The sequence below is a fragment of the Prionailurus viverrinus genome, chromosome D4 (genome assembly GCF_022837055.1).
Source record: "Prionailurus viverrinus isolate Anna chromosome D4, UM_Priviv_1.0, whole genome shotgun sequence".
NCBI classification, from domain to species: Eukaryota; Metazoa; Chordata; class Mammalia; order Carnivora; family Felidae; genus Prionailurus; species Prionailurus viverrinus.
In genome coordinates this window covers 55,632,611-55,656,543 of record NC_062573.1, presented here as the reverse complement: position 1 = coordinate 55,656,543, position 23,933 = coordinate 55,632,611, and the positions used below count along the sequence as shown (strand labels likewise).

Sequence of the window (23,933 nt, the reverse complement as noted above, 5' to 3'; positions counted from 1 at the left end):
AAGTGCTTTGTTTCCTATTGTAATCAGAGACTACAAAAATAGCAATACCAGAGCTCATGTCTCTCTCAGTGAAGGGATCTGTTAAGCTCATTGCCCAAGGGCAGAGGGGTATATTGCCCCTTGATGATGAAGGATATCCTGTGAAATTATAGGGGCTCTATGACCATTAATGGAAGAGATGTGCTTAGACTGGAACCCTGATGCAGTATTAATCAGTAGCCAAAACAATTCATCTCCATCCACCACAATGGATAGCTTAGTTGACTCTGGTACAAATTCCAGCCCTTCTCATATATGCCCATCACAAACCACCAGCTGGGCTTCTACCTCCTCCTGGTCAGGTTGGACCACCTTTCCCACTTCAGGAACATTAAAACTTTCCTTCTAGCCCCTATTCATGGAAGGCTGCCACCGCAGGCCTAAGATAAAACATACCTGGTCTCTACCTGAAATAATGGCCTTGTTCTATAGTTATTAAATCTGTAAACACTGATCTCCACCTTTTATCTTTAGCAATATGCTTTTGATACTTACAAAGAATACTGCTCTAAATATGTATTTTGATGCATATATGCATGTATTTCTGTTGAGTATATACCCAGGAGAGAAATTACTAGGTCACAGAGTATGTATATGTTCAATTTTAGCAGGTAATGCCAGTTCTCCAAAGTGGTGTTAAGTACTTAAAAGATATATGACCATATAAACAAAAGTGGCCTGTCTTTCATTTAAGATTAACTTGGAGACCCCAAAGCGATTTTTTATGGGAAATAAGAATTAAACTTTGAAAAAGTGAAACAAGGTATATGTATGCATCAAAAAACCATTAGAATTTTTTTGATTATGATTGGGATGAAGTCACAATAATTTCTCCACCAAATAAACCCTTTCCTCTCTATAATTCACATGAGAATACTATTTCCTAGCATATTTCAATAATAGCTGAATGACATAATTAATAGTTCTTCTCTACAGATTGGTTTAGTGCTCTGGAATCTATTTGTTCAATACAGTGGAAATTATATGGTGTTTAATGGTTAGATATGTAATAAGATACACTTATTACTCCAGATAATTTTGTTCTGGGGCTTTAGTATATCTCCCCAGTAAACTCTCTGGTCTACAGACTAACGCAGTTAGTTAACACACAGTTGGCATTATCATCTGCTGTCATAAATGGACCTGCTGCCTTCTTTACTATCTGAAATGATTTCAGCAAACTGATGTGAGAAAATATTTACAAAATCATCCCCTTTATATTTTAAAAATTTTAATATATTCTTTGCCTGCAACTAAAAAGGGTTAGAAATATTAGTATGTTTATAATATGGCTGGAAAGGCCAAAAAATAACTTATGCTAATAAAATTATTACAATGGATTCTGAGTTATTGACAACCCTGATTTAAAAAAAAAAAAAAAAAGGAAGGGGCACCTGAATAGCTCAGTCAGTTAAGCATCTGACTCTTAGTTGTGGCTCAGGTCATGATCTTTCAGTTCCCGAGACTGAGACCCATTCACGGCTCTGTGCTGTGAAGAGGCAGAGCCTGCTTGGGATTCTCTTCTTCTCTCTGCCCCTCCACCAGTCATGCTCGCATTCTTTCTCTCTGAAAATAAACTTAAAAATAAATAAGTACAAAAAGGAAAATATCCATGTAAAAGAAACAGAGAGTTAAAGAGAGGGAAAAAAGTCTTTCAGTTACTGAAATTGTTTTTTCCAGTTGCTTAAAATCATAAGTGTTGATAGGATTAAAAGGAAAAAGGAGCTCAGTTCCCCATCTACTTGTTTTTGCCTTCAAGTTTTCCTCTTTTCTAATACAACAAAATTGTTACAGGAAAGGAAGGGGAAGGTTGAGAAGTTTTACCTTTTAATTTATCAAGCTAAAACAACCTGGGTGGTCCATTTGTCAAGAGGTAAGAAAGGGGATATAAAACATAAACAAAAATTAACACAGTAAATGTTGAAAAGTCTTTTAAATGTCACACATATAAAAGTGCACACATCATAAGTATATAGCTTGATGAACTACCACAATTATTGTCATCTGGGTCAAAAATTGAGCATAACCAGCATCCTAGAGGATCCCAGTTGCTCTGCCCCCTTTCTCTTTCTCAAATGCAGCCATTATTTTGACTTTTAACACCATAGAATAGTTTTATCTATATTTAAATGTTACATAAATGAAATCATACAGCACATATGATTTTGTGTCTATCTTCTTTCACTTAACACTATATTTGTGAGATTTAGTCATTCTTTTTAAAAATTTTTTATTTATGTTTATTTTTGAAAGAGAGAGAGAGAGAGAGAGAGAGAGAGAGAGAGAGAGTGAGTGTGAGCAGGGAGGGACAGAGAGAGAGGGAGACACAGAATCTGAAGCAAGATCCAGGCTCTGAGCTGTCAGCACAGAGCCCGACATGGGGCTTGAACTCACAGACTGCAAGATGATGACCTGAGCTGAAGTCTGATGCCCAACCGACTGAGCCACCCAGGAGCCCCTTAGCCGTTCTTTAAAAAAAAAAAAAATTAATGTTTATTTTTGAAGGAGACAGAGACAGAGCATGAGCAGGTGAGGGGCAGAGAGGGAGAGGGAGACACAGAATCCGAATCAGGCTCCAGGCTCTGAGCCGTCAGCACAGAGCCCGATGTGGGGCTCGAACCCACGAACTGTGAGATCATGACCTTAGCCAAAGTCAGATGCTTAACGGACTGAGCCACCCAGGAGCCCCTAGCCATTCTTTTTTTTATTATTATTAATATTTTATTTATTTAAGTAATCTCTACACCCAAAATGAAGCTTGAACTCACAGCCCAAGATCAAGTCACATGCTCTACCGACTGAGCCAGCCAGGCGTCCCTAGATTTAGTCGTTCTATTTTAGATTGTGGTAATTCATTTCTTTTCATTGTTGTTTAGTTTTCCATTGTAAAAATATAGAAGCATTTATATCTTCATTCTACCATTGATGTCTATTTGGATTGTTTCCAATTTGGGACTTTGTAAGTATAAATTTTCTCCTACATGTCTCTGGTTTATATGTATCTGTATTTCTATTGGTGTGTATGTCTATCCACATCATCACTGATGTTTGTTGCTGTCTTGTTTTTTTTAGCCATTTTTTTTTGTTGTGTATTGGTATTTCATTGTGGCTTGACTGTGCGCTCCATGAAAGCAAGCCACATCTGTCCTGTTCATAGTGGTGTCACTATCCAATATTGTTTATAAAACATAGTAAATACTAAGTGGTAATAATAAATAATAATAAAAATGAGGATTGATCGAAACAATTACACTCAGAGCTTGCAACTTTAGCTTATTATTTATTTTTATTTGTTAAAATGAATAGTTTTTACATTGTGTTATGATTTGGATGTCATAAATCATTTCCAATGTTTTCCTTAATGTGAAAAACAAACTACTTCACTGTTCCCTTGACACCCTGCCCTCCCAAACACACATACATGCAAATTTAAGGCAATGGCCCAGTGAGAAGTAGAAGCCCTAAGGAAAATATGGCATATTTCCCCTTTAATTTTATTCAAATATTTTGATAGGAAAGTTAACTAATTTAACTGCTAAGTAATTTTAAGTATTTTTCTTACATTTCTTAAGTATTTTTCTTACATATATAATGGTATTCAAATTGATTGAATATTGTACTTACATAGGAGGCCTGCATCACCTCAAAGTCTATCTGTATACCCTTAGCCACCATACTCTTAGCCATTGTGACTCCTTTAGTGGAAAAGACTGAAAAGCTTTGATATGATGGGGAATTAATGATGTGTTTCAATTGTATGGGATCATGATTCAATTTTTATTTTAGGATAATTTTGGCTTGCACTACAGAAGATGAGTTGGAGGGGAAAGGGGGATGAAGAAGCACTGGAGGAAGAGATAGCATTAGGAAAATATTGAAACACATTATATTATAATAATTCATTATATTATAATAATCCAGGTAAGAGATAAGTTGACCTAAACTTCAGAGCACTTGACACAGAGAAGAACAGGTACCAAGATTTCTTTTATTAGGTATTCACTTTTATATTCACAATGACCCTTTAAAACATCATTTAAATGTCTAATTATTGGTTAGGGTTTGTACTATGCCTGCACAAATAACATACATATTTGATAGGATAAATAGAAATGTTAATGAGCACTGCTATTATTTAATTCCTTATATTTGCAAAAGTGTAATGGACTTCAATATATTCAAAATTAGCTATTATTTAGTTGTGTTTCAATTTGCTGCCTTGTACCTAAAGAAATTTACAACAGCTGTCTGTAAGGTGATCTATAGTTATAAACATAACTATAACATAACTATAACATGATCTATAGTTATAAACATAACATACAAGCTTCAAGGGAAATCTTTGTATCCATTGTGGAATTCTAGCTTATAGCAGTTGGAAGTTTTAATTGGACCTAAGTAAATTAATCTACTATAGGGCTAAAATGTTAACTATCCTTGTAATTCACAATATTCAGGTATTTGATATACTAGGGACTCAACACTGCCATGAATCCATTTGATTTTTCCTTCAATTTCCCAAACTGTAAAGTCCTTAATAGATTCACAGTGCTTTCCAGCTTTCGAAGTGTTTTGGCATTTTACATTATCTTCCTTGATATTCAAAAATGCTTTGAAAATTCAACAAGGCTGGTACATCACCCCAATTTTTCAGTTTAAAAAAAGCTCTGAGACTTGATTTAATGTGTTCCACAAATGTTATTTGTGTAACATCATGCACCTGCATACTGTAAAGGGACTGCAATTCAGATTTCTGGACTTTCCTAAGGACTCTGGTTTTTAGTAGCTGTCTGACAAATTTCTTAAGCTCTATACTTCGGTTTTCATATCTAAAATAAGGAGATAATAGTATCTAGTCATTGAATTATTATCAGGGTACGTTTAGTAAATATTTGTTAAGCACTTAAAAGCAGTGTCAAGTTCACAGTAAGCTCTAAATAAATGTTGGATTATATATTTATTGTTTCAGCATATCCAACTGACTTGTAAGGAGAGTTGGTATCCTCAAAGTACACACATTTGGAAAATTTCCAGTTAAGTGTATAATGTTAGGCAGGTTCAGACGTGTATATGGGTAATAGAGCATAAATTTGTTTCTAATTTAATAACTAAAGAAATGTGGTGGCCCATTAATCCCATTAGCCTTGTTTAACCACATTTCATCTGACCTCGATATGCTCTTCCCAGAGAGAAAAGACTTCAAGGGTGTAGTGACTTTTTATTTTAAAAAGCAGAAATCAGTAGATTGTAATAGAAACAGTATATTAGCCCAAGTGTGCTCAGTAGTGTAAAGATCCACCCAATCTTTCTTAGCTGAGAGGACGTTACGGGAAATGCTACAAGGGACCCAGCTGGGTACTCTGCAGGAAGTTAAAAAAAATTGAGTTTTGCAAAACATCTGGTGTCAGCCATCTGTCTTTGGTAGTACAGGGACTTAAGGTCTGTGTGGTTCCGTCTGACACCTTGGAAGGCGGAGTTACAGCGCAGAAGTAACAAGCTAATTTAAGTAGGTTCTCAGGGGTCCGGAGACACTTGCACTTCCTGTTACTACAGTCCAGGCCAAACTGCTGTCAACCCCTAGTTTGAGAGATTCCCCCAGACTGGATTCCTACTGTGGCCACCCTCAAGTCTCCTCAGCTCCAGCGCACACCTGGGCGGCGGCGGGCTGTGCTCCACCTAGGTGCTTGGAATATGGGACAGTTTCGCTCTCCGAGGCAAACAACACACTCTCTTGCTGAGAGTTACTCGTTAAAAGGTTGGCAGGTGGACCCCCTGGCCCACTCGGGATCTCCCATTATTTTTTGGAGGCTCAGGTGCCCGGGTCCGTAAGACGCTGTCATTGCCACCCAGCCGCAAGCCCAGACATCCTAGCCAGGCTCCGCGGGGCATTCTGAGGCCCCACCCATGGCAACGCCACTCTGACGTCCGCGCGCCGGAGGCCGCCATAGGCCCGCGTCGCGGCCCAGGACGACGTGTGGCGCGTGGACTCCATCAGTTCCAGCCCTGAGGGAACCCGGTAGGCACTTCCGGGCAAGGTTCTGTGCACCTGTTCCTTCCTTCTGGTTAAGTGTGTTACTCTGAGGGAAAAAGTGGACATGCCCCTCCGGAGAGAACACGATGTGTGATAGCTAGCAAGCCTAGATTAAGAACAGCTCGAGGCCTAATCCCAAAGCAAGAAGGCGCCGGGCATCTTTAAGCTGTTTGGAAGTTCACGTGACCCAATAAGTGCCGGGCCCCAGTGGTCACGTGACAGCGCGCGCGCCCTCGCGCAGGGAGAGCCGGCAGGCGCCGTGCGCGCGCCTTCGCCGCTGCCTCCCTTCTCCCCGACGGGAGGGTGAGGAGCTGCGGAGAGATCAGGCAACTGGGGTCCGGTGCGCGTGCGCAGCGAACAGCTGTCACCCAGTGCGGAACAAGTCTTCCAAATTTCCCAAATCTCCCTGGGCCGGAGGCCACCTTCTTCCTCCTCATCTTCCTCCTTGGGGTCGTATCTCCGTCCCCACCCGCGCGCCAGGTAACCGCTTTTCCCGAGTCCGGACGATGGGGATGGTGGGGGAAGGGGCCAGGGCTGTCTTCTCGGCACTGCCCCTTTCTGCGCCGGGCCGCTGGGGGTGCCGGCGGCCGGGGCAGCGGAGACGCCGGTCAGCAGACGCTCGGTCCCCGGCCGCCGCGGCTGTCATGTCGGGGAGAGAGTGGCCAGCCATGGTCGCAGCGGAGGAAGGCGGGAGCCAGTGACAGTCCGCTCCGGCCCTCTCGGGGGTTCGGTCCCCGCGCTCGCCGTTCTCCTGGGGGCTGGAGTGCAGGTCGCGCTCCTTGGGGCAGAGGAGCGCGCGGGTGGTCCAGGGGTGCCGACTCCTTTCCATTCCCCTCCCAGCCTGGTCTGCGGCGGACTCCTGGGAGGCACGGCCTGCTGCACCCTCGGTGCCATCTCTTCTCTGGGACTGTCACGACCCAGGGGGTGAAGGCGGGGGCTCCTCTCCAGAACACCTCACCGCAGGCAGGCAGCCTCTCTCCCGGGTTCGTCCTCAGTCCCCGTGCTGTCCTTTTGGTTTTTCCCGCAAGGGGCCATTTCTTCCCGCAGTACCTGAAGCCACGATGTGGTGTAGACAGTGGGTGCTTAATAAATGATTTGGATCGCTTCGCGTGGAATGCCAGGCACGCAAGACGTGGCATAGGGTGGGCATGTGGAGGAGGGAGGCAGGCAAGCTGTGGCTCCGGGTTCGAGCTTCGCTTTTTCCTCCAGGCTTAACCCAGTGGAACCTGCAGGGCTCAATTCAGATGCTTTCCGGGTAAACTCGGACCGGGTCTTCCCCTAAGCTGCACGGTGCAGGTCTGCACGGACTGGCTTTGGTGGTGGGCGATGCCCAGGAGGGGTTTTATTTGGTTTCTGCTCCAGCAGAAGAGAGGGCAAACTTTTTTTTAGTACATGGTAAATTACACCGCAAGGTGATTTATCAAGCCCTGCTTCGGAAATGTAGGTTAGAAGTTGGCGTTGGTTCACTTTTATTTTGGTGAAAGTTTCTGTTAGGCTCAGTTCCACCTAGTTCGGACCAAATTTTGCTCTATTACACCCACTTGATTTTGCAGTAATTTTCATTTTTAATTTTAGGAAATTCGGCTTCGCAGTTTCTATGGTAACAGTAACTAATACTATAATTTCGAAGTGTTGTGGGTGAAAATTAGTGGCTTTAATTCTTGAAGGTCCATTTTTGCTTTGAAGCACTTGGTTCTTCTTTACGATCATTACTCAAATTCTGCCTTGCTGGTCTCCTCCCAACCCCCCATGCTTTGTTTTGGAATGTATTACACGGCTGTTCCGGTTTTTTAGGCCCCTCTTTCTCCCAATTTAAGACGTTATGAAAAGTTTGCACATAATCTTTACAACACTCCACGAACTTGTAGTAAAATCCAATTTAAATCGGAGACTTGTTTCGTTTAATTAGCAGATTTTAATCGGTTGCTTTTCTAAAGTTAAAAATATATGTTATAAACCTTTTTGTAGGTGCACAAATGCTTTTAAAAATGCTTAACCTTTCTATAAGAATGAAGATTTTAAGAAGCTGAACAGGTACATAATTTTTAAAAAGACAGTTAGATGTAAATTTCAAATTAAGAATAAAAATCTGGTATTTTGAATTCTCTTCTTGACACCTTCTGAATCATCCAGAGGTAGGTTAGGTGCATAACTAACCTTGGGGTAGTCTGTGAATTCTTCCTTTTCTTTCTTTTTCTCATTATCTTGTCATTCTCTCTTGACTGGCTTTTCCTGTCTGTTAGAATGTTAGGGCTTTGAGAACAGGTTCTATGTTTTTTTCCCTTTGCTGTATTTCTGGCAATTTACCGTGATATGTGGGGTGCTAAAAATATCCTCTCTTTTTAAATAATTAAGATGTAATTCATATACCATAGAATCCACATATTTAAAGTATACAATCCAGTGGTACTACTATCACCGCAATTAATGTGAGAACATTTTTAAATTTTTTGTTTGTCTGAGTGAGAGAGAGAGAGAGAGAGAGAGAGAGAGAGAGAGAATGCAAATGGAGGGGGGAGAGGAGAGGGGGGAGAGAGAGTCTTAAGCAAGCTCCATGCATAGTGGCGGTGCAGAGCCTGATGTGGGGCTCAATCCCACGACCCTGGAATCATGACCTGAGTTGAAATCAAGTCAGAGGCTCAACCAACTGAGCCACCCAGGGGCACCAATGTGAGAGCATTTTTTATCACCTCAGAAAGAAACCCTGTTCCTATTAGCAGTTGTCCCTTTCTTTCCAGCTCCCATCCTCTCTAGCCTGAGGCAATGACTAATCTGCTTTCTGTCTCAATAGATTTGCCTATTCTGGACCTTTCATATAAATATAATCATATAATATATGGATTTTTGTGACTGGATTCTTTGACTTAGCATAACATTTTCAAGGTTCATCTGTCATATAGCATCTGTCAGTACTTTATTCCTTTTTATGGCTGACTTATATTACATTGTATGGTATATTACTTTTTGTTTATCAGTTGATGGGTTGTTTCTAGTTTTTGGCTATTATGAACAGTATGCTATGAACATTCGTGAACTGGTTTTAGTATGGATGTATATTTTCTTTAATCTTGGATATAGACCTAGTACTGGAATTTCTGGGTTCAACATTTTCTCTTGAGTGAATGGATGAATGAAGGAGTGATAGTGTTGACAGATACTCTCTCCAGGCCTTTGAGGGGCATACTCTACTTCACTACCAAGTCCACTTCTAGAGAGGCCAGAAGTCTTTGTGTGGGGCTTTGTCCTGAGGATACTGGTGTGTTTTACTTGTCTGGATGTTTTTAAGATCATCCCTTTATGTTAGCCTGGTTTTTCTTCATACAGCTAATGATTATTCCCTTGATACTAATTTATTTGTTATATACTTGTTAGAGATATGGTGATAAAACAGGTATATTCCATATTGTCATTACACTCAGTTGCTAATGCAGGTCTTTCAGTTTTTTAAGATTTATATTTTTTTGTTAATATGAATATTTAATGCTCCTCTGCCCACCTCCATTTCTAATATGAATTTCTTGGTAGTTGTGCAAGAGTTAAAGTCACTTTTTTCCTTATTTGCTACCAGTGCAGAAGGTTGTGTGGAACCTAAAATACAAATTTAAAATATTGGATCACTGTCTTTTTATTCCCTTCACACCCCCAAAGATTCTCCTGTTTCTTGACCCTCTATACCCTTTGGGGGAGAAGATGCTGATCACAGAAGTCTGCACTTGCAGGGTCTAACCCTTTCCCCACGACAATCCAATCCTCCTTTTCCCAAGGATCAAGTTCTCTCAGCTCTCTCAGTAAGGCTCTGCCCAGCCAGTCTCCTCCTTCCACCCAACTTTCTCCCCAATGCCCTGCTGACATTCTTTTTTTTTTTTTTAAATTTTTAATGTTTATTTAACATATCTCTCTACATCTCTCTACATATTGAGAGATATATATAGAGAGAGCAGGGGAGGGACAGAGAGAGGGAGGCACAGAATCCAAAGCAGGCTCCAGACTCTGAGCTGTCAGCACAGAGGCCAATGTGGGGCTCAAACTCGCAAACCACGAGATCATGACATGAGCCAAAGTCAGACGCTTAACGGACTGAGCCGCCCAGGCGTCTTCCTGCTCACATTCTTGTTCCCTCTGCCTGGACTGCTACCCTGACCTGTGCATCTTTATCTGGTTAAGTCCATTTCACCCTTCAGGTAGCTCAGCTCAGTTGTTGCTTCTTCAAGTTAGTCTTCCCTCAATACTGTACACTAGCCATAGCAGCATTCTGTAATCTCCTTCATAGTCTTAAACAATTATATCATTAGTTGTGGATCACTGTTTACTCTCTACCCCCATGTATGCACAGAAAAAGTTCCGTACAAAATGTTGAAAGTGGTTAGTTACTTCTGGGTGATGGGCTTTTGGGTTATTTCTCTCTTTTGTGTCTGTGTGCATTTTCTGAATTTTCTCCCATGTATCGGTATAACTTTTGTTAACAGGGGGAAAAACCATCAGTAATTGCTTTTTATTTTCATAAATTTTCTTCTAACTTTTGTTTGTTTTAATAACCTAGATGAGATTTTACTATAGCTTTAAACATCAAACTTTTATTACATTTTGATTCTTTTTCATACCTAGGGGTAATAGGGAATGGTGAGCATATTTTACCATTGGTTGTCTAGGGATAGAATTTCTGGTATTGAAATTTAGCTGATTCTTAGGGAACAGAATCTAGTTCTGATACTATTAGGGTATGATAGGGTAAATAACTCCTTTCCCTTTTTTCCCCGAGAAATATCCTTGCTATACATTTGTATGTTACATAGTACAGAGTTTTTCCTTGCACAATTGCTTATTTGGGCTATTTGTCGTATTTTTGCTGGGTAGTTTATTCTGCCTAGTAGTGGGTATATTTCTTCATTAGATATTTTAACACCTGCTGTGTGTGTCGTGCTGCTATGTTAGATGTGGAGCATACAACAAGTGAATATAATAGACAAGTGATTCCCTACCATTTCCTGGAAGAGGATTATTTTGCATGTGAATGTTTAGTTACATTGTTGCTCTATATTTGTAGATACACAGTGGGTTCAGCTACTGTGGTATTTATGAATTGTTGCTCCTTAGAATCTTTTAAGATTTATTTTAGATTTTTGGAGGGTTTGTATTACACATTATTGTGGGTAAATATTTAAGGAGCAGAATGGTATTATCATCAAAAACCCTTTGGATGATGACTTTTTTTTTAATATTTCCATTCAGTTCTAGTTTTTAAATTTTTTAAAAATGTTTTTATTTATTTTTGAGACAGAGAGAGACAGAGCATGAGCAAGGGAGGGGCAGAGAGAGAGGGAGACACAGAATCTGAAGATGGCTCCAGGCTCTGAGCTGTCAGCACAGAGCCCGACACAGGGCTCGCACTCACGGACTGTGAGATCATGACCTGAGCTGAAGTCGGACGCTAAACCGACTGAGCTCCCCAGGCGCCCCCCAGTTCTAGTTTTTAATTTGACATCTCTACTTGTTAACTGTAACCAGCTGAACCAGGATCTTCCCTCTCAGCTCTGCCTCTCTGAGTTTCTCATGCATCTTATCACTGCTCACTTAGGAAACCTACGAGTTATCCCAGGTATTTCATAGTTTCTCAGCCCTCATCACATCACCAAACCTTGTCACTTCTGCTTCCTAAATAGGTTAGATCAGTCTTCCAGTCTCTACTTGGCAGCATCTCAGTAGCCACTCTAGCCTCCCTCCTATTTCTGCACCACTAATGATCTTTTAAAATGCAAATTGAATCATTCTCATTGTTCTCAGGAGACTTAAAATTCCTGCATTGTCTCCTCCTATCCTAAGCAACCCCCAAACCTTATCTAGATGTTTTTAGTTTTCCTATCTGCCCTTTGGCTTTTCTTTTTCACAAACTGTGCAGGCCTTTGCCAAACTGCTGATTTCTGCCACACTTTCTTACTACTTTCTTTTTGGTACATCTTTCCAGTCTCTTCTTGAATGTACTTCCTCAGAGAATCCTGACCTGGCTCCCCCACCTCTTCCTCAACCTGAATCAGCTTTCCTAATGATAATCTATCTTAATTCCCTAAATGTTTCCTTCCATAACACTTAAGCATACAGCAATGGACACAATAGATAAGTGATTCCCTAACATTTCCTGAAAGAGGATTATTTTGAGTGTGAATGTTTAGTTACACTGTTGCTCTATATTTATGTGGTTATTTGATGGTTTCTAAACTGTAAGAATTGTGCAAGGGCAGGGACCCAAATATTTTTATCACTTGTGTCATACCAGCACACCTTTGTCTCATCAACTGTATAATATAGTTACTCAAACATTTGTTGTACAAATTAATTACTTCTGCATATATGAAAAATTTAAGGAAATTAAAACTAGGGCACACAGTAGGAAATAATTTTACCCATCCTGACCCAACACACATACACCACACACACACACAAAAGTGAAACAAAAATTTCACAAAACAATACTTTGCCACGTTTGCCACCTCTGATATTTTCTGTTTTGTTCTATATCACATATTATGAAAATATTGATATAGCCCTCCAATTGGGTAGGACTGCAGGCTGCTGTCTGAACAATACAGTTCTAAGGCTCTACAAGGAGCCTCATTTACATTAGCCCCTCCCCTCTTTTTTGAAACACAATTACTATTTTCTAATTCTTGTCTGATGGCAAGTGCAGGTGCATATAGCTTTACATACCGTTGTCCCATCCTCCATCCTTACTATTAAAAGAAATCACTATTGCTAGTTCTACTTAGAAGTTCTGGCCTGACCTCAAAGGAGTGTTGCTTAAAGCCAGGTTGAGAAAAATCTAAATCTGACTCTACCTTATCCTCTAGGTTTCTCTGGGCCACAAATAGCCAGTACTCTTCTCTCTACTTGGCTGAGCTCATTGCAGGTGTGTGGTAAGTCGCTGAATTTTAAGGCTCGTCACTTTCATTCTCTCAGTTTGTTAAAAACTAAACAAAACTCTGAAAATGATAACAAGGGAATCAAGGCAAACAAGTATTTGTGAAAATATGAATTAAAGAGCTGGCTTAGTAAGGATGTCGTGTTCAGTGGATCATTAGAGCTGATCACTAGAGCTGTGTTTCTCATTTATTCACTTTACCAGGACCTCTGCAAAGAAGGCTTGGTGCTATATCACCCCCATCAATGAAATATTGGTCTCTCATCTATTTTGCTAACCAAATAATAGAAATAACCTAAGTGTTTATCCCAAGGTTATTTTAACTGCACACTGTGATGTGATGCTTGTAACTTGGATGACTATTTTAAGATGTTAGAATTATTCCAAACCTATGTTTATTAATTTTTAATTAAAAATTTTTTAAAATTTATTTTGAGAGAGAGAGGGAGAGAGACTTACAGCATGAGTGGGGAAGGGAAGAGAGAGAGAGAGAGAGAGAGAGAGAGAGAGAGAGAGAGAGAGAGAATCCTAAGCAGGCTCTGCCTTATTAGAGCAGAGTCTTACTTGGGGCTCAAATTTACAAACCATGAGATCATGACCTGAGCTGAAATCAAGAGTCAGACACTCAACTGACTGAACTACCAGGGTGCCCCCAAACCTATGTTTAATGAAAAAAGGCATTATTCAAAATTGTATACATTGCATGAGCCCAGTTATGTTTAAATGTGTTTATAAATGTGTATATGTTAGAAAAAATACGCTGAAATGCTAATTTGGTGGTGAGATTACTGGTAATTTTGATTTTCCTTCCTAAAATTTTTTTAGAATGAACATTGTTGCATTTATAATCAGAAAGACTCAGTTGAGAAACAAATTTCCTGAACATGAATTTAGGTATTAACAAACAAGAAAAACAAAACCTTTATTAAATGGTGGATAGAGCCCAGGTTTCTAGTGGCTTTGTTTTGGGGACCTTTGTCCAAGTGGGACGTACATTCTACCTTCATGATATGTAGTCTTGCACAGCAATCCGTGTTTCTTCTCCTAGTCTGTGTTTTTTTTCCTTTATTGCTTACATTATTAAAGCTTACCTTGTTCATCTTTTTTGCTGTAATAGGATTCTGTCTCTTCTGGTCCTACTCATACATGTTGATAATGAGTGTTTCACTGATGGTTGCCCATAGCATGATAATATGGAAAGTCCTAATATCCCTTATTAAATCCTGCTGTGTGGCATGAATTAAAGGGATGGAGAGGATTTGGATGAATTATGTATATGCAGGTTATATCTTTTTTCTGTTAAATTTGTCCAGTTATAGTGAGAATTAATAAAATTGAAGGAAACATACAGTGACAGTTCAGTTGTGTAATCAGTACACATCAGTACATTTTTCCAAACCTGTGTCTGAAATTGTTTACTTCTTTAGCACTCAAGCCTTAGTAGTTTATCCATTTGAAAATATATTTGATAACCATACAAAATAGATATACTAAATATTATTGATTTATTGTTTTCTAGAAGAGGAATTGGAAACTTGAATTTAGAGAGAAATACCAAAGTAAGAGCAGTTGGCTAGAAAGATAGTACCTTTTGTGTGTGTGTGTGTGTGTGTGTGCACTTTTAGGAGATTTCATAATTCTGTTCTCATTTTTAGTGTGGCATGTTCAGAAATCTGAACTTTCCCAGTTCATCTAGAGCATGTCAGGCATTAGTTGCCTAATGTCCTCAGTGTCACCTCCTGGTCAGACTCATAAGAAGAACTATAACCTGGATCCAAAACATGATTGTCTGCTCTTCATGGCTCTTTCTGGGAAGTCTTGCTTTTTGGGAAAGCATATCGTTTGGTGACAGGAAGATCCCAGCAGATGGACATGGGTTGTGTTGAAGAGTAGTTTAAACAATATATTTTTTTTAACTGCTGGGCTTCTCTGACCCTCTAGAGTACTCAACTTTCTCATCAGAGCATTCTTCATGCAGTAACATTTCCTCCTTTTGAATGAGGTTAAAGAAGAAGTCAAATTCTTCACTTTGGCTCTGTCTTTATCTCCATCTTCTAACTAGTTTTTCACCAGACATTTGTTGAAATTCTGGTCCTAAGGATATTTTCTCTGATTCAACATCAGGCTTGTTCCTTCTTTTCTGTTTTGAGAATCTATCAGATACTTAGAAAGATCACTGGTGTCCCTATGTGGGTAAAACTGAAGGTGCAGGTGTTTTGTTTTGCAGTCTGCTTATCTCACCCATTTTGTTTTTATCTGTTTAACTCTCAAAAGGAACTATCACCTGAAATTTGGACACTTTACTGAGAATTCTGAATTTTCAGGGCAGCTTTCATTAGGTGGAATTTGGGCCCGCAATAGGGAAATTCATTCCTTTTTGATAATTTAACTTAGTAAAAATCATTATAATATATTTTTTATATATATATACACACACACACATATATATACATACATATACATATATGTGTATATATATGTGTATGTATATATAATACACGTATATATGTGTATATATATGTGTATATATATACACACACGTATATATACATACATATACATATATGTGTATATATACATAGATATATATACACATATATGTATATGTACGTATATGTATGTGTATATATATAAAATACATATTATTTTAAATAGACAATGCAAAGTATTCAACAAGGTATAACATTCAGAAGATATAAATAGGTAAAAAGTACATACTCTCACTTTTGCCATCAGACAGCCAGTTTCCTCTTTTTGGTTAAACACTTTAAAAAAATTTTTTTTAAAGTTTATTTATTTATTTTGATAGAGAAAATGTGAGTTGAAGAGAGGCAGAGAGAAAGGAGAGAGTGAGACTCCCTGGCAGGCTCCACACCGATATGTTGGGGCAGGGGGGCAACTCAGGAACCATGAGATCATGACCTGAGCTGAAGTCAGAAACTTAACCGACTGAGCCACCCAGGTGCCCCAGTTAACCACGGTTAAAGGATTTCTTTTAGGGCTTTCCAGAGATATTCCATACAGCCTATATAAGATACTTTGTAAAGCATATATATGTATATATACACATTTTTTTTACACATTTATGTATCGTAGTATCTGTACTTGCTGTTCTGAATATTTTTTCATTTACCACTATAACTTGAATGTGGTTTTTAAAATATGAGTACATGTAGAAATCCCTCTTTTTAAAATGATTGCAGAGTATTACCTAGTATGCATGTACCATAATTTATTTAACCAGTGCAATATTGAAAGTGATTTAGGTTGGTTCTATTTCTGTATAGCGATCTATTTATATATCATCATTACTTCAATGTTTTAATTGTTGTAGCTTTAAACATGTTTCCAGAACTTTTCAGGCTATTCTTATTTATTTTCCCTCATTATTTTTAATTTAAAATTAATATGTCAAACTCCAAAAACCTATTGATAGTTTTACTGGGAATGTCTTTAGATGGACTAACAGAGAAATATCTTTCAGATGTTGACTTTTCCTGCCCAGCATATGGTATGCCTTTCCATTTAAGTGTTTAAGTCCTTAGAAAGGACATTTAAAAAAATATCTTTACACAGATCTTGCATATTTTCTTAAATTTTGTTCTCTTTTATTTTATTTTAAAAATAATTTTTTTAGAAAAGTTGCAATTATTGTACAAAGAACTTTTATTTCCTTGAAAAATTTGCCTCATGTCCCATTGCTCCTCAGTACTTCAGTGTATATATTTCCTAAAACAGGCAGATCCACATAAACACAATATTTCCATCAAAATAAAAAAGCTACCATTGACATATTACTTTCAACGAATCTTTAGTCCTTTGTATATCACCATTTGTAATAGTAATGTTCTTTGTAGTTAAAGTATCCAGTCCAAAATGATGCATTGCATTTTCTTGTTTTCAGGTCCTTTAAACATCCCTTCACTCTCAAATACAGTCATTAGTCTTTCCTTGATTTTCATAATATTGACACCTTTGAAGATTACAGGCCAGTTATTTTATATTCTCCTTTAATTTTTGTTTTCTGATGTTTCCTTGTGATTAGATTCTTGAGGCATGTTTGGCAGGAATGTCACAGAGGTGGAACTGTATTCTTTTCATTACATCTTATCATGTGGCATACAATCTCATTTTGTTCTGTTACTGGTAGTATTCACTCTGATTGCTTAAGATCTATGCTAGAGTCTTCTATGTTTCGCTAAAGTTTTTTTGTTTTGTTTTAAAAAACTGTATAAATATCTCCTTATTAAGCTTTCAATTTATTTATTTTTATCTATTAGGATTTATGGTTTCCTATGCTATTCAATGAGTTATAATCTGTTAATATTGTTATTTATATTGCTGCTTACATTGTCATAAGTTTGGCCCATGGGAATCCTTTATGTGAGATTCTGTGTCCTTTTGACTTGTCCCATCATTCTTTGAGCATCCCCTCCCTTTTGGGCACAGTAAGATATGCAGGCTTATCTTGAACTTTTCCTGCCCCAAATATTTAAAAGCAAAGATCTAGATGGTTATTGATATTGGGTGTTGCTCCTGTGCCCTTTCAGCGAACAGAGCTAGAGAATATGTGTTTGTTTAGACATACATTTATATTTATTTATCCATACACACACATGCACACAAAAATTATATAACAGATGTACTAATATTGAAGCATTCTTGTACTCTGGGATGATTTTTTTAGTAATGATATATTATTTTAATGTGCTCTTGGATTTTTCTTCCTCAGTTTTTAAAAGAATTTTCATTGATATTCTTACATAGAATTGTTCTGAAGTTTTTTGGGCCGTATGTCAAATTTTTTTACCCATTTAGGCTTGCTTCTTAAAGAATTTTAAAACATTTTCTTTTCTTTCTTGGGCTCAGGATTAGCTTAAATAACATTGGATTACGTTTCTTAAAAATTGAGCATAATTCTGTGAAAACGTCTGGGCTTGTTAAAAAAAGTCTTTTTAGACATTTTCTTTAAACGTTCATTCGTTTTTGAGAGACAGAGAGAGACAGAACATGAGTGGAGAAGGGACAGAGAGAGAAGGAGACACAGGATCTGAAGCAGGCTGTGGGCTGTCAGCACAGAGCCCGACACAGGGCTTGAATTTACGAACCACGAGATCATGACCTGAGCTGAAGTCAGAGGCTTAACTGACTAGCCAGCCAGTCGCCCCACTGCAAGCTTATTCTTAATTTAGTGGGCTTTTGGCTTATTTTTTTGTGGTAGCTGAGGAGTCTAGCGAAGAGGTCAGTTATACTTGGCAATACTAAACGTGTAGTCAGTTCATTGCACGTATTTGCTGTCTGACTTTAGGAGAGTGATTTCCATTGCTGAGCCTTAGTTTCATCATTTCTCAAATGTAATAATCACAGCTGGCTAGAACACTTTTAAGAATGAAAATGAAGTACTGTATGCTATAGCACAGTAGAGAACCAAGCAAATGCAAGGTTTTTGTTTTTAGATTAATTTTATTTTTTAAAATTTATTTAAATTCAAATTAGTTATCATACAGTATAGTATTGTTTACAGGTATAGAATCCAGTGATTCATCACTTACATGTAACGCCCGGTGCTCATTCCAACAAGTGCCATGTAGCCTATCTCCCACCCACTACCCCTCCAGCAACCCTCAGTTTTTTCTCTGTATTTAAGAGTCTCTTATGGTTTGCCTCCCTCTCTGTTTTTATCTTATTTTTCCTTCCTTCTCTTAAGATTCATTTTAATAAGATTTCACTATTCAAAGAGTTGTCAATGAAGATAGTCCTGGGTGACTTGGTTGGCAGAGCATCCAACTCCTGGTTTCGGCTCAGGTCATAATCCCAGAGTTGTGGGATGGAGCCTCACCTCAGGCTCCATGCTGAGCCTGGAGCCTGCTTGGGATTCTCTCTCTCTCTCCCTTTGCCCCTTCCCTGCTTACTCTCTCTCTCTCAAAATAAAATAAAATAAAATAAAAATTCAAAAAGAATAAGTCAAGGAGAAGCATTGGGTAACAGATTATGATTTTCCTTTATGCTTTTATGATTATATTTGTGATTATTATAGTTTTGTTAAATATTTGAGATTTTGAGGAAAGTTAAACTCATCTAAATAGACACTGAAAATACTTTCATGTGTTTAGATGTGTTTGCATGTAAAAGAATTCCTGTATTGGTATTAAGATTAAGAGAATATATGATCAACAAATACCTGTGCGAGGTATAGCATTGCATACAGGATGAGAATATATATAGTAAACCCTTTTTCTGTAAGCTTGGTTTTTTTGGAGAGGTAGTTGCTGAAAAATGTGCAAATTGTTGTGGTTCTTTAAAATAGTGTTCTTTGTATTCATTAATAATTGAAACAAATAAGAAGTGTCAGATTATTGTGTCTGATGTTTTCCAATCCTTTTTGCTCCCCTGCTCAGTATAGCTGATACCATGTATGGCTTGTGTGATTGTGAATCTTTAGAAATAATTTCAGAGTTTGCATATAAAATTGCATTTAGATGTTTTATGTTTGAAACAAATAATGAGTGATTTACCTGGCCTCTCATGAGTTCTTCTGATAGGCCTAAATGGTTTAGGTAATCTCAGATGTGTATGCAAAATGGGCTTTACTGTAGAGCTGGTGGTAGTGATATGGGTTCTACCCCAGACATTGATTGGGTCTGCGCCAGGCCAGGAATTGCACAGTTGGTGCAGTTCAGAAATCAGCTGAGGGGCTGGCCAGCAAGCTTGCCTCAGGGTGCTGGGCTGTGCGGCGGGCAACACAAGGCCAGTAGTTGCCCAGGTACTGCTGCAGGTGTCTTGCGTCTGGGCATTGGGACCTGGGAGACTCAGGTAGGTCTTGTCTGTGCCGGGAAGTGTTCCCTCCTTTGCAGGTCTTGGACGGAGACAATCCAAGCCCTCCAAGCCCTGCAAGATTCTTAGAACTCACAATTATGTGCAGCGCAAGTTTTGCAAACTTGAAATTGCTTTATTTCCTTTAGCTGTTTTGTGTGTCCTTATCAATCCTTCTGCATAATAATAGGGATTTAGAAAGCCAATCAGATTTCTAAATTCACACTCATAGGGGAACAGCCCTTTTTTGCTATTCATGCAGAAATGGTAGTTAGCATTGACTGCATAATTTTTTGGTACTGTCTGTACCCATATTTTACTATAATTTTGTGATTTTCCTAAACTTGGACTTAACAGAGAATGAGTTTTTTTTTTTTAACTCAAATTTTAGAAAACTTTAGAATTTCTCTTTTTAAGCCCTTTTCGTAAAGGTCATGAATCTCAATCAGATACAAATTTGAATGTTTTAAAAATGATTTCTACCTTCTTCATAACTTTTAAAGCATTTTTTGTTCCATGCTTAGATGTTTTATTGATATACAGGCTAAAGATTATGTTTGGCTTTAAATTTAAAATAGTAGGTTTAGAAGGAGAGTTCAGTGGTAAAGAAAATATTGGTCATTTTTACTTAGTATTTTCTATTCTTAAAAAAAAAACTTAATGCCAAGATGATGCTTTCTCTGCCTTTTGATCATTGTCTGTCAGGTAATTTACTGTTAAATGTAATATCCATATTACTTTAGAATATCTTTTACTTTCCTCAAAAGGATTTAGCATTGTGTCTGCATTTATACTGAGTTTTTTTCTTTCTTTGACCGTATTCTCTGTACTTTGACACATTGAATTGTAAGATCTGACATTTTCCTGCATTGCAATATGAGAAATTGCTTTTATGAAACACGATAAGCTACTTTCTAGATAAACAGATTTATTATTTAGAATCACTGCTATTTGTAAACTTTCTTTTCCTCTGCCATTAATGATTCATTTATGTCAAAATTTCCTCTCAGATCAAAAGTATTGGTAGGATACATAGTTCATATAGCTAGGAAAGATTTTTATCCTAGTGTACAAATGATTTTCTACACAAATTATCTTTTTTTTAAGTTTATTTATTTATTTGCAGAGAGAGAGAGAGAGAGAGAGCGAGCGAGCGAGAGAGCGCACACACAAGCAGGAGGGGTACAGAGAGAAGGAGAGACAGAATCCCAAGCAGGCTCCATGCCATCAGTGCCGAACTTTATGTGGGGCTTGAACTCACCAACTGTGAGATCGAGACCTGAGCCAAGATTGAGAGTTGGATGCTTAACTGACTGTGCCACCCAGGTGCTCCTACTCAAATGATCTTTTAGTGTTAAAATCACTGTTGATGTTGTAGTTGATGATTATTTAAAAGTTAGTTATTTTACCAAAAGAGCCACACTTTATTAATCTGTAAATTTAAAGGTATTTATAGTTATGTTGTTGGTTGTATAACAGAGTAGTCTAAGAGAAGGAAACCCAAGCAATTTATTGCCACTTTAAGAGCTTGAATACAAACACAGAGCCTAATTACAGACTTTTCAATTAAAATAATGTCACAAAATACGGTTAGAAAACAGCTTAAAGCTGTTGAGGTCTTTACTGGCCATGCAGGTCTGTCTTACTTTTGGTACATTTAATGTACAAAAATATGGAATTGCCAAAATTAAAAGCTGGGAGTGATTGTTTGGTATTACAAAAAGATTGTTTATATTAAATAATGATTTTAGCATAGAAATTTATTAAAAAACATTTTTTTGGTTTAATTTAAAGTATCTTTTTCAATTTTCTAAGTATTTTCAGAAGTATATCATTTCTGTTGTTTCATAAATGTAAAAAAGTTTTTCTGTAATTCATGAGGCATGCAAAAGACAGGGGACAGTCCTATGAATGTATCCAGATATTATGTGATACTCTTGTATCCCATCTTTTTTCCTTCAGCAACCTTGTCCTGATTTTTGTGTTTAGTATTCCCTTGCTTTATCAATTTTTTTCAATTAAAAAATATTTTTATTTTTATTGTTATTATTATTTTTAAGTAAACTCTATCCCTAATGTGGAGCTCTAACTCATATCACATGAAGAGCAAGAGTTGCATGCTCTACTGACTGAGCCAGCCAGGTGACCCAGTATTCCCTTGCTTTAAAAAAATGAATTTATTTTATATGCATTTAATTAAGAACAGATTAAATTTTATTTTTTAGGTTTGTAAAAATAGACCTATGGTTTGAGTAGCCTAAGACTTTCTGTGGTTCATATGTATTGTTGAGAGTAGTTTTGGTTTGTTAATTTTCACTGCTGTATAATATTCCACGGTTGAATATACTCTTATCTATTGATCTTCTGTAAATGAACATTTTAGTTGCTTTCAATTTTTAGCTATTACAAAAATGCTGTTGTGAACATTATTGTACAATGTCTATTATTGAACATACACTGTAGTTTCTTTAGGCCCCAGAGCAGGGTTTTTGAACCTCTGCACAGTTGACATTTAGGGTTGGATAATTCTTCGTTGTGGGTGCTTTCTTATGCATTGTATGTTAAGCAGCGTCGAAACTCCTCGGTTTTGGTAAATATTTGTGCCACAAAAATAAAAGCTCTTACTATTGGGTCCCTCAGTAAACTTTAGAAGTATATGGGAGCCCTGAGACTAAAAAGTTTGAGAATGTTGATCTAGGCTTCCAATTCCTCACTTACAGAATAGGGTTAATAATAATACTTCTCTTGTTAGGGCTGTTGGGAAGATTAAATGAGTTACTATTTTCTATGTTAGTGTGTTATTGTGTGCTCCCTATCTCCTGTAGAAGGACAGCTCACCTTTTTTTGACCCAGATGCTATTTATTTTAAAGGCCCATCTCAAACCCACCTCTTCACTGTGCCTTTTCCCACAGTGCCCATCTGTGGTCTTTTCTTTTCTCTAGGAACTCTTATAGCATTTATGTTTGTACCCTGAATTTGACTCAGAAGTACATACTGTCTTGTATTGTCGACTTTGCTAGGATTCCTTAGCCTTCTGGATTTTCAGTTTCTGACAAAGGGAAGGAATTGCTGGTCAATTGTCCAATCTTTTATTACTATTGTTGTTTTCCTTCTGAGTTTGGTCAAGCTAGGTGTCGATTATCCCGGGAGGAATTCTTTTTACTTTTGGATTCTGTACCCAGAGCTAGATGGAAGCATATTTTAAGCACCCCAGACTCCCTTTCTACCTCCCTGTCCATTTAATCCTCTACAGCAAAATCTCAGCAATATCTATAATTATCTTTTCAAAGCTATGTGACCTTGAGTAAGTTTGTTATCTTTTTGATTGATAATTAATTGTAAACTGTTGCTCTGCCATTACGTGATACAAAGATTCTTCCTTCTGCTTTGGCTTGGACATACCTCTTTTGGGATTGTCTCAGAATGACTTTGTAGTCTCTTCTGTTATCTTTTCTGTAGTGAGTGTAGCTCTTTCAGTAGTCAATGCCTGTGTTTTGCACTTTCGAGATGGCTCTCTTATCTTAAGAAAGTTATTTTTTTCTTCCTTCTTATTGCCTTCAGGTCCTTGAAGTTAAATAGTTTTATCAGGCAACTTCTTTGATTAATCTTTGTATTTAGCTGTAGAAACAGAGCTGTCATTTGACGGAATGAATGATTTAGGAGGGATAGGCAGTAAGATCTGAAAATCTATGTGCTTTGGAGGAAAATGATGGGACTAGTTATCTTACATGTCATGCTTTGAAGTTAGAGTGATTTGCAATTGGAAGCCATTTTTACTGAGAGAAAGATTCATTAAGAATGTTACATTTGGAAGATTTATCTATTTAAGTAGAGGATGGGGGTATTGTAGAGTTAAAAGCTTGGAAATCAGGAAGGTGTTGGTTAAATAAGGACTTGAGCTTGAGTAAGTTACTTGATCTTTGTTAATGTAAATAATTAGTTCCTTCCATCCCTCTATCCTTTGTCCCTTCCTCTCTCTTACATACAACATTGTGGCCATGAAGGTGTTAGAGATCATATAGTTTATTGGTTTCCAGACTTCTGGATTTGAAAAAATAAGTTGGATTGACATAGGCTTGCCAACTTTTAATTTCCTTTCCTTTTTTTTTTTTTTGGGTCAACTTTTTCTAAAAAAA

At 37.8% G+C, this 23,933-nt stretch overlaps 1 protein-coding gene across 13 annotated transcripts in view; it reads left to right on the top strand.

Moving 5' to 3' along the window:
* Window positions 1–6,293: 6,293 nt before the first annotated feature.
* Window positions 6,294–23,933, top strand: part of KDM4C (lysine demethylase 4C) — a 444,753-nt gene continuing 427,113 nt past the window's right edge. For 5 of the 13 annotated variants that reach the window (XM_047829319.1, XM_047829318.1, XM_047829309.1 and 2 more), the window contains exon 1: window positions 6,298–6,550. The gene's annotated coding sequence lies outside the window, so the exon portion shown is untranslated. Of the gene's footprint in view, window positions 6,551–12,912; window positions 12,979–23,933 lie in introns of all 13 variants that reach the window. The other 8 variants (XM_047829314.1, XM_047829313.1, XM_047829310.1 and 5 more) reach the window with 5 other exon arrangements.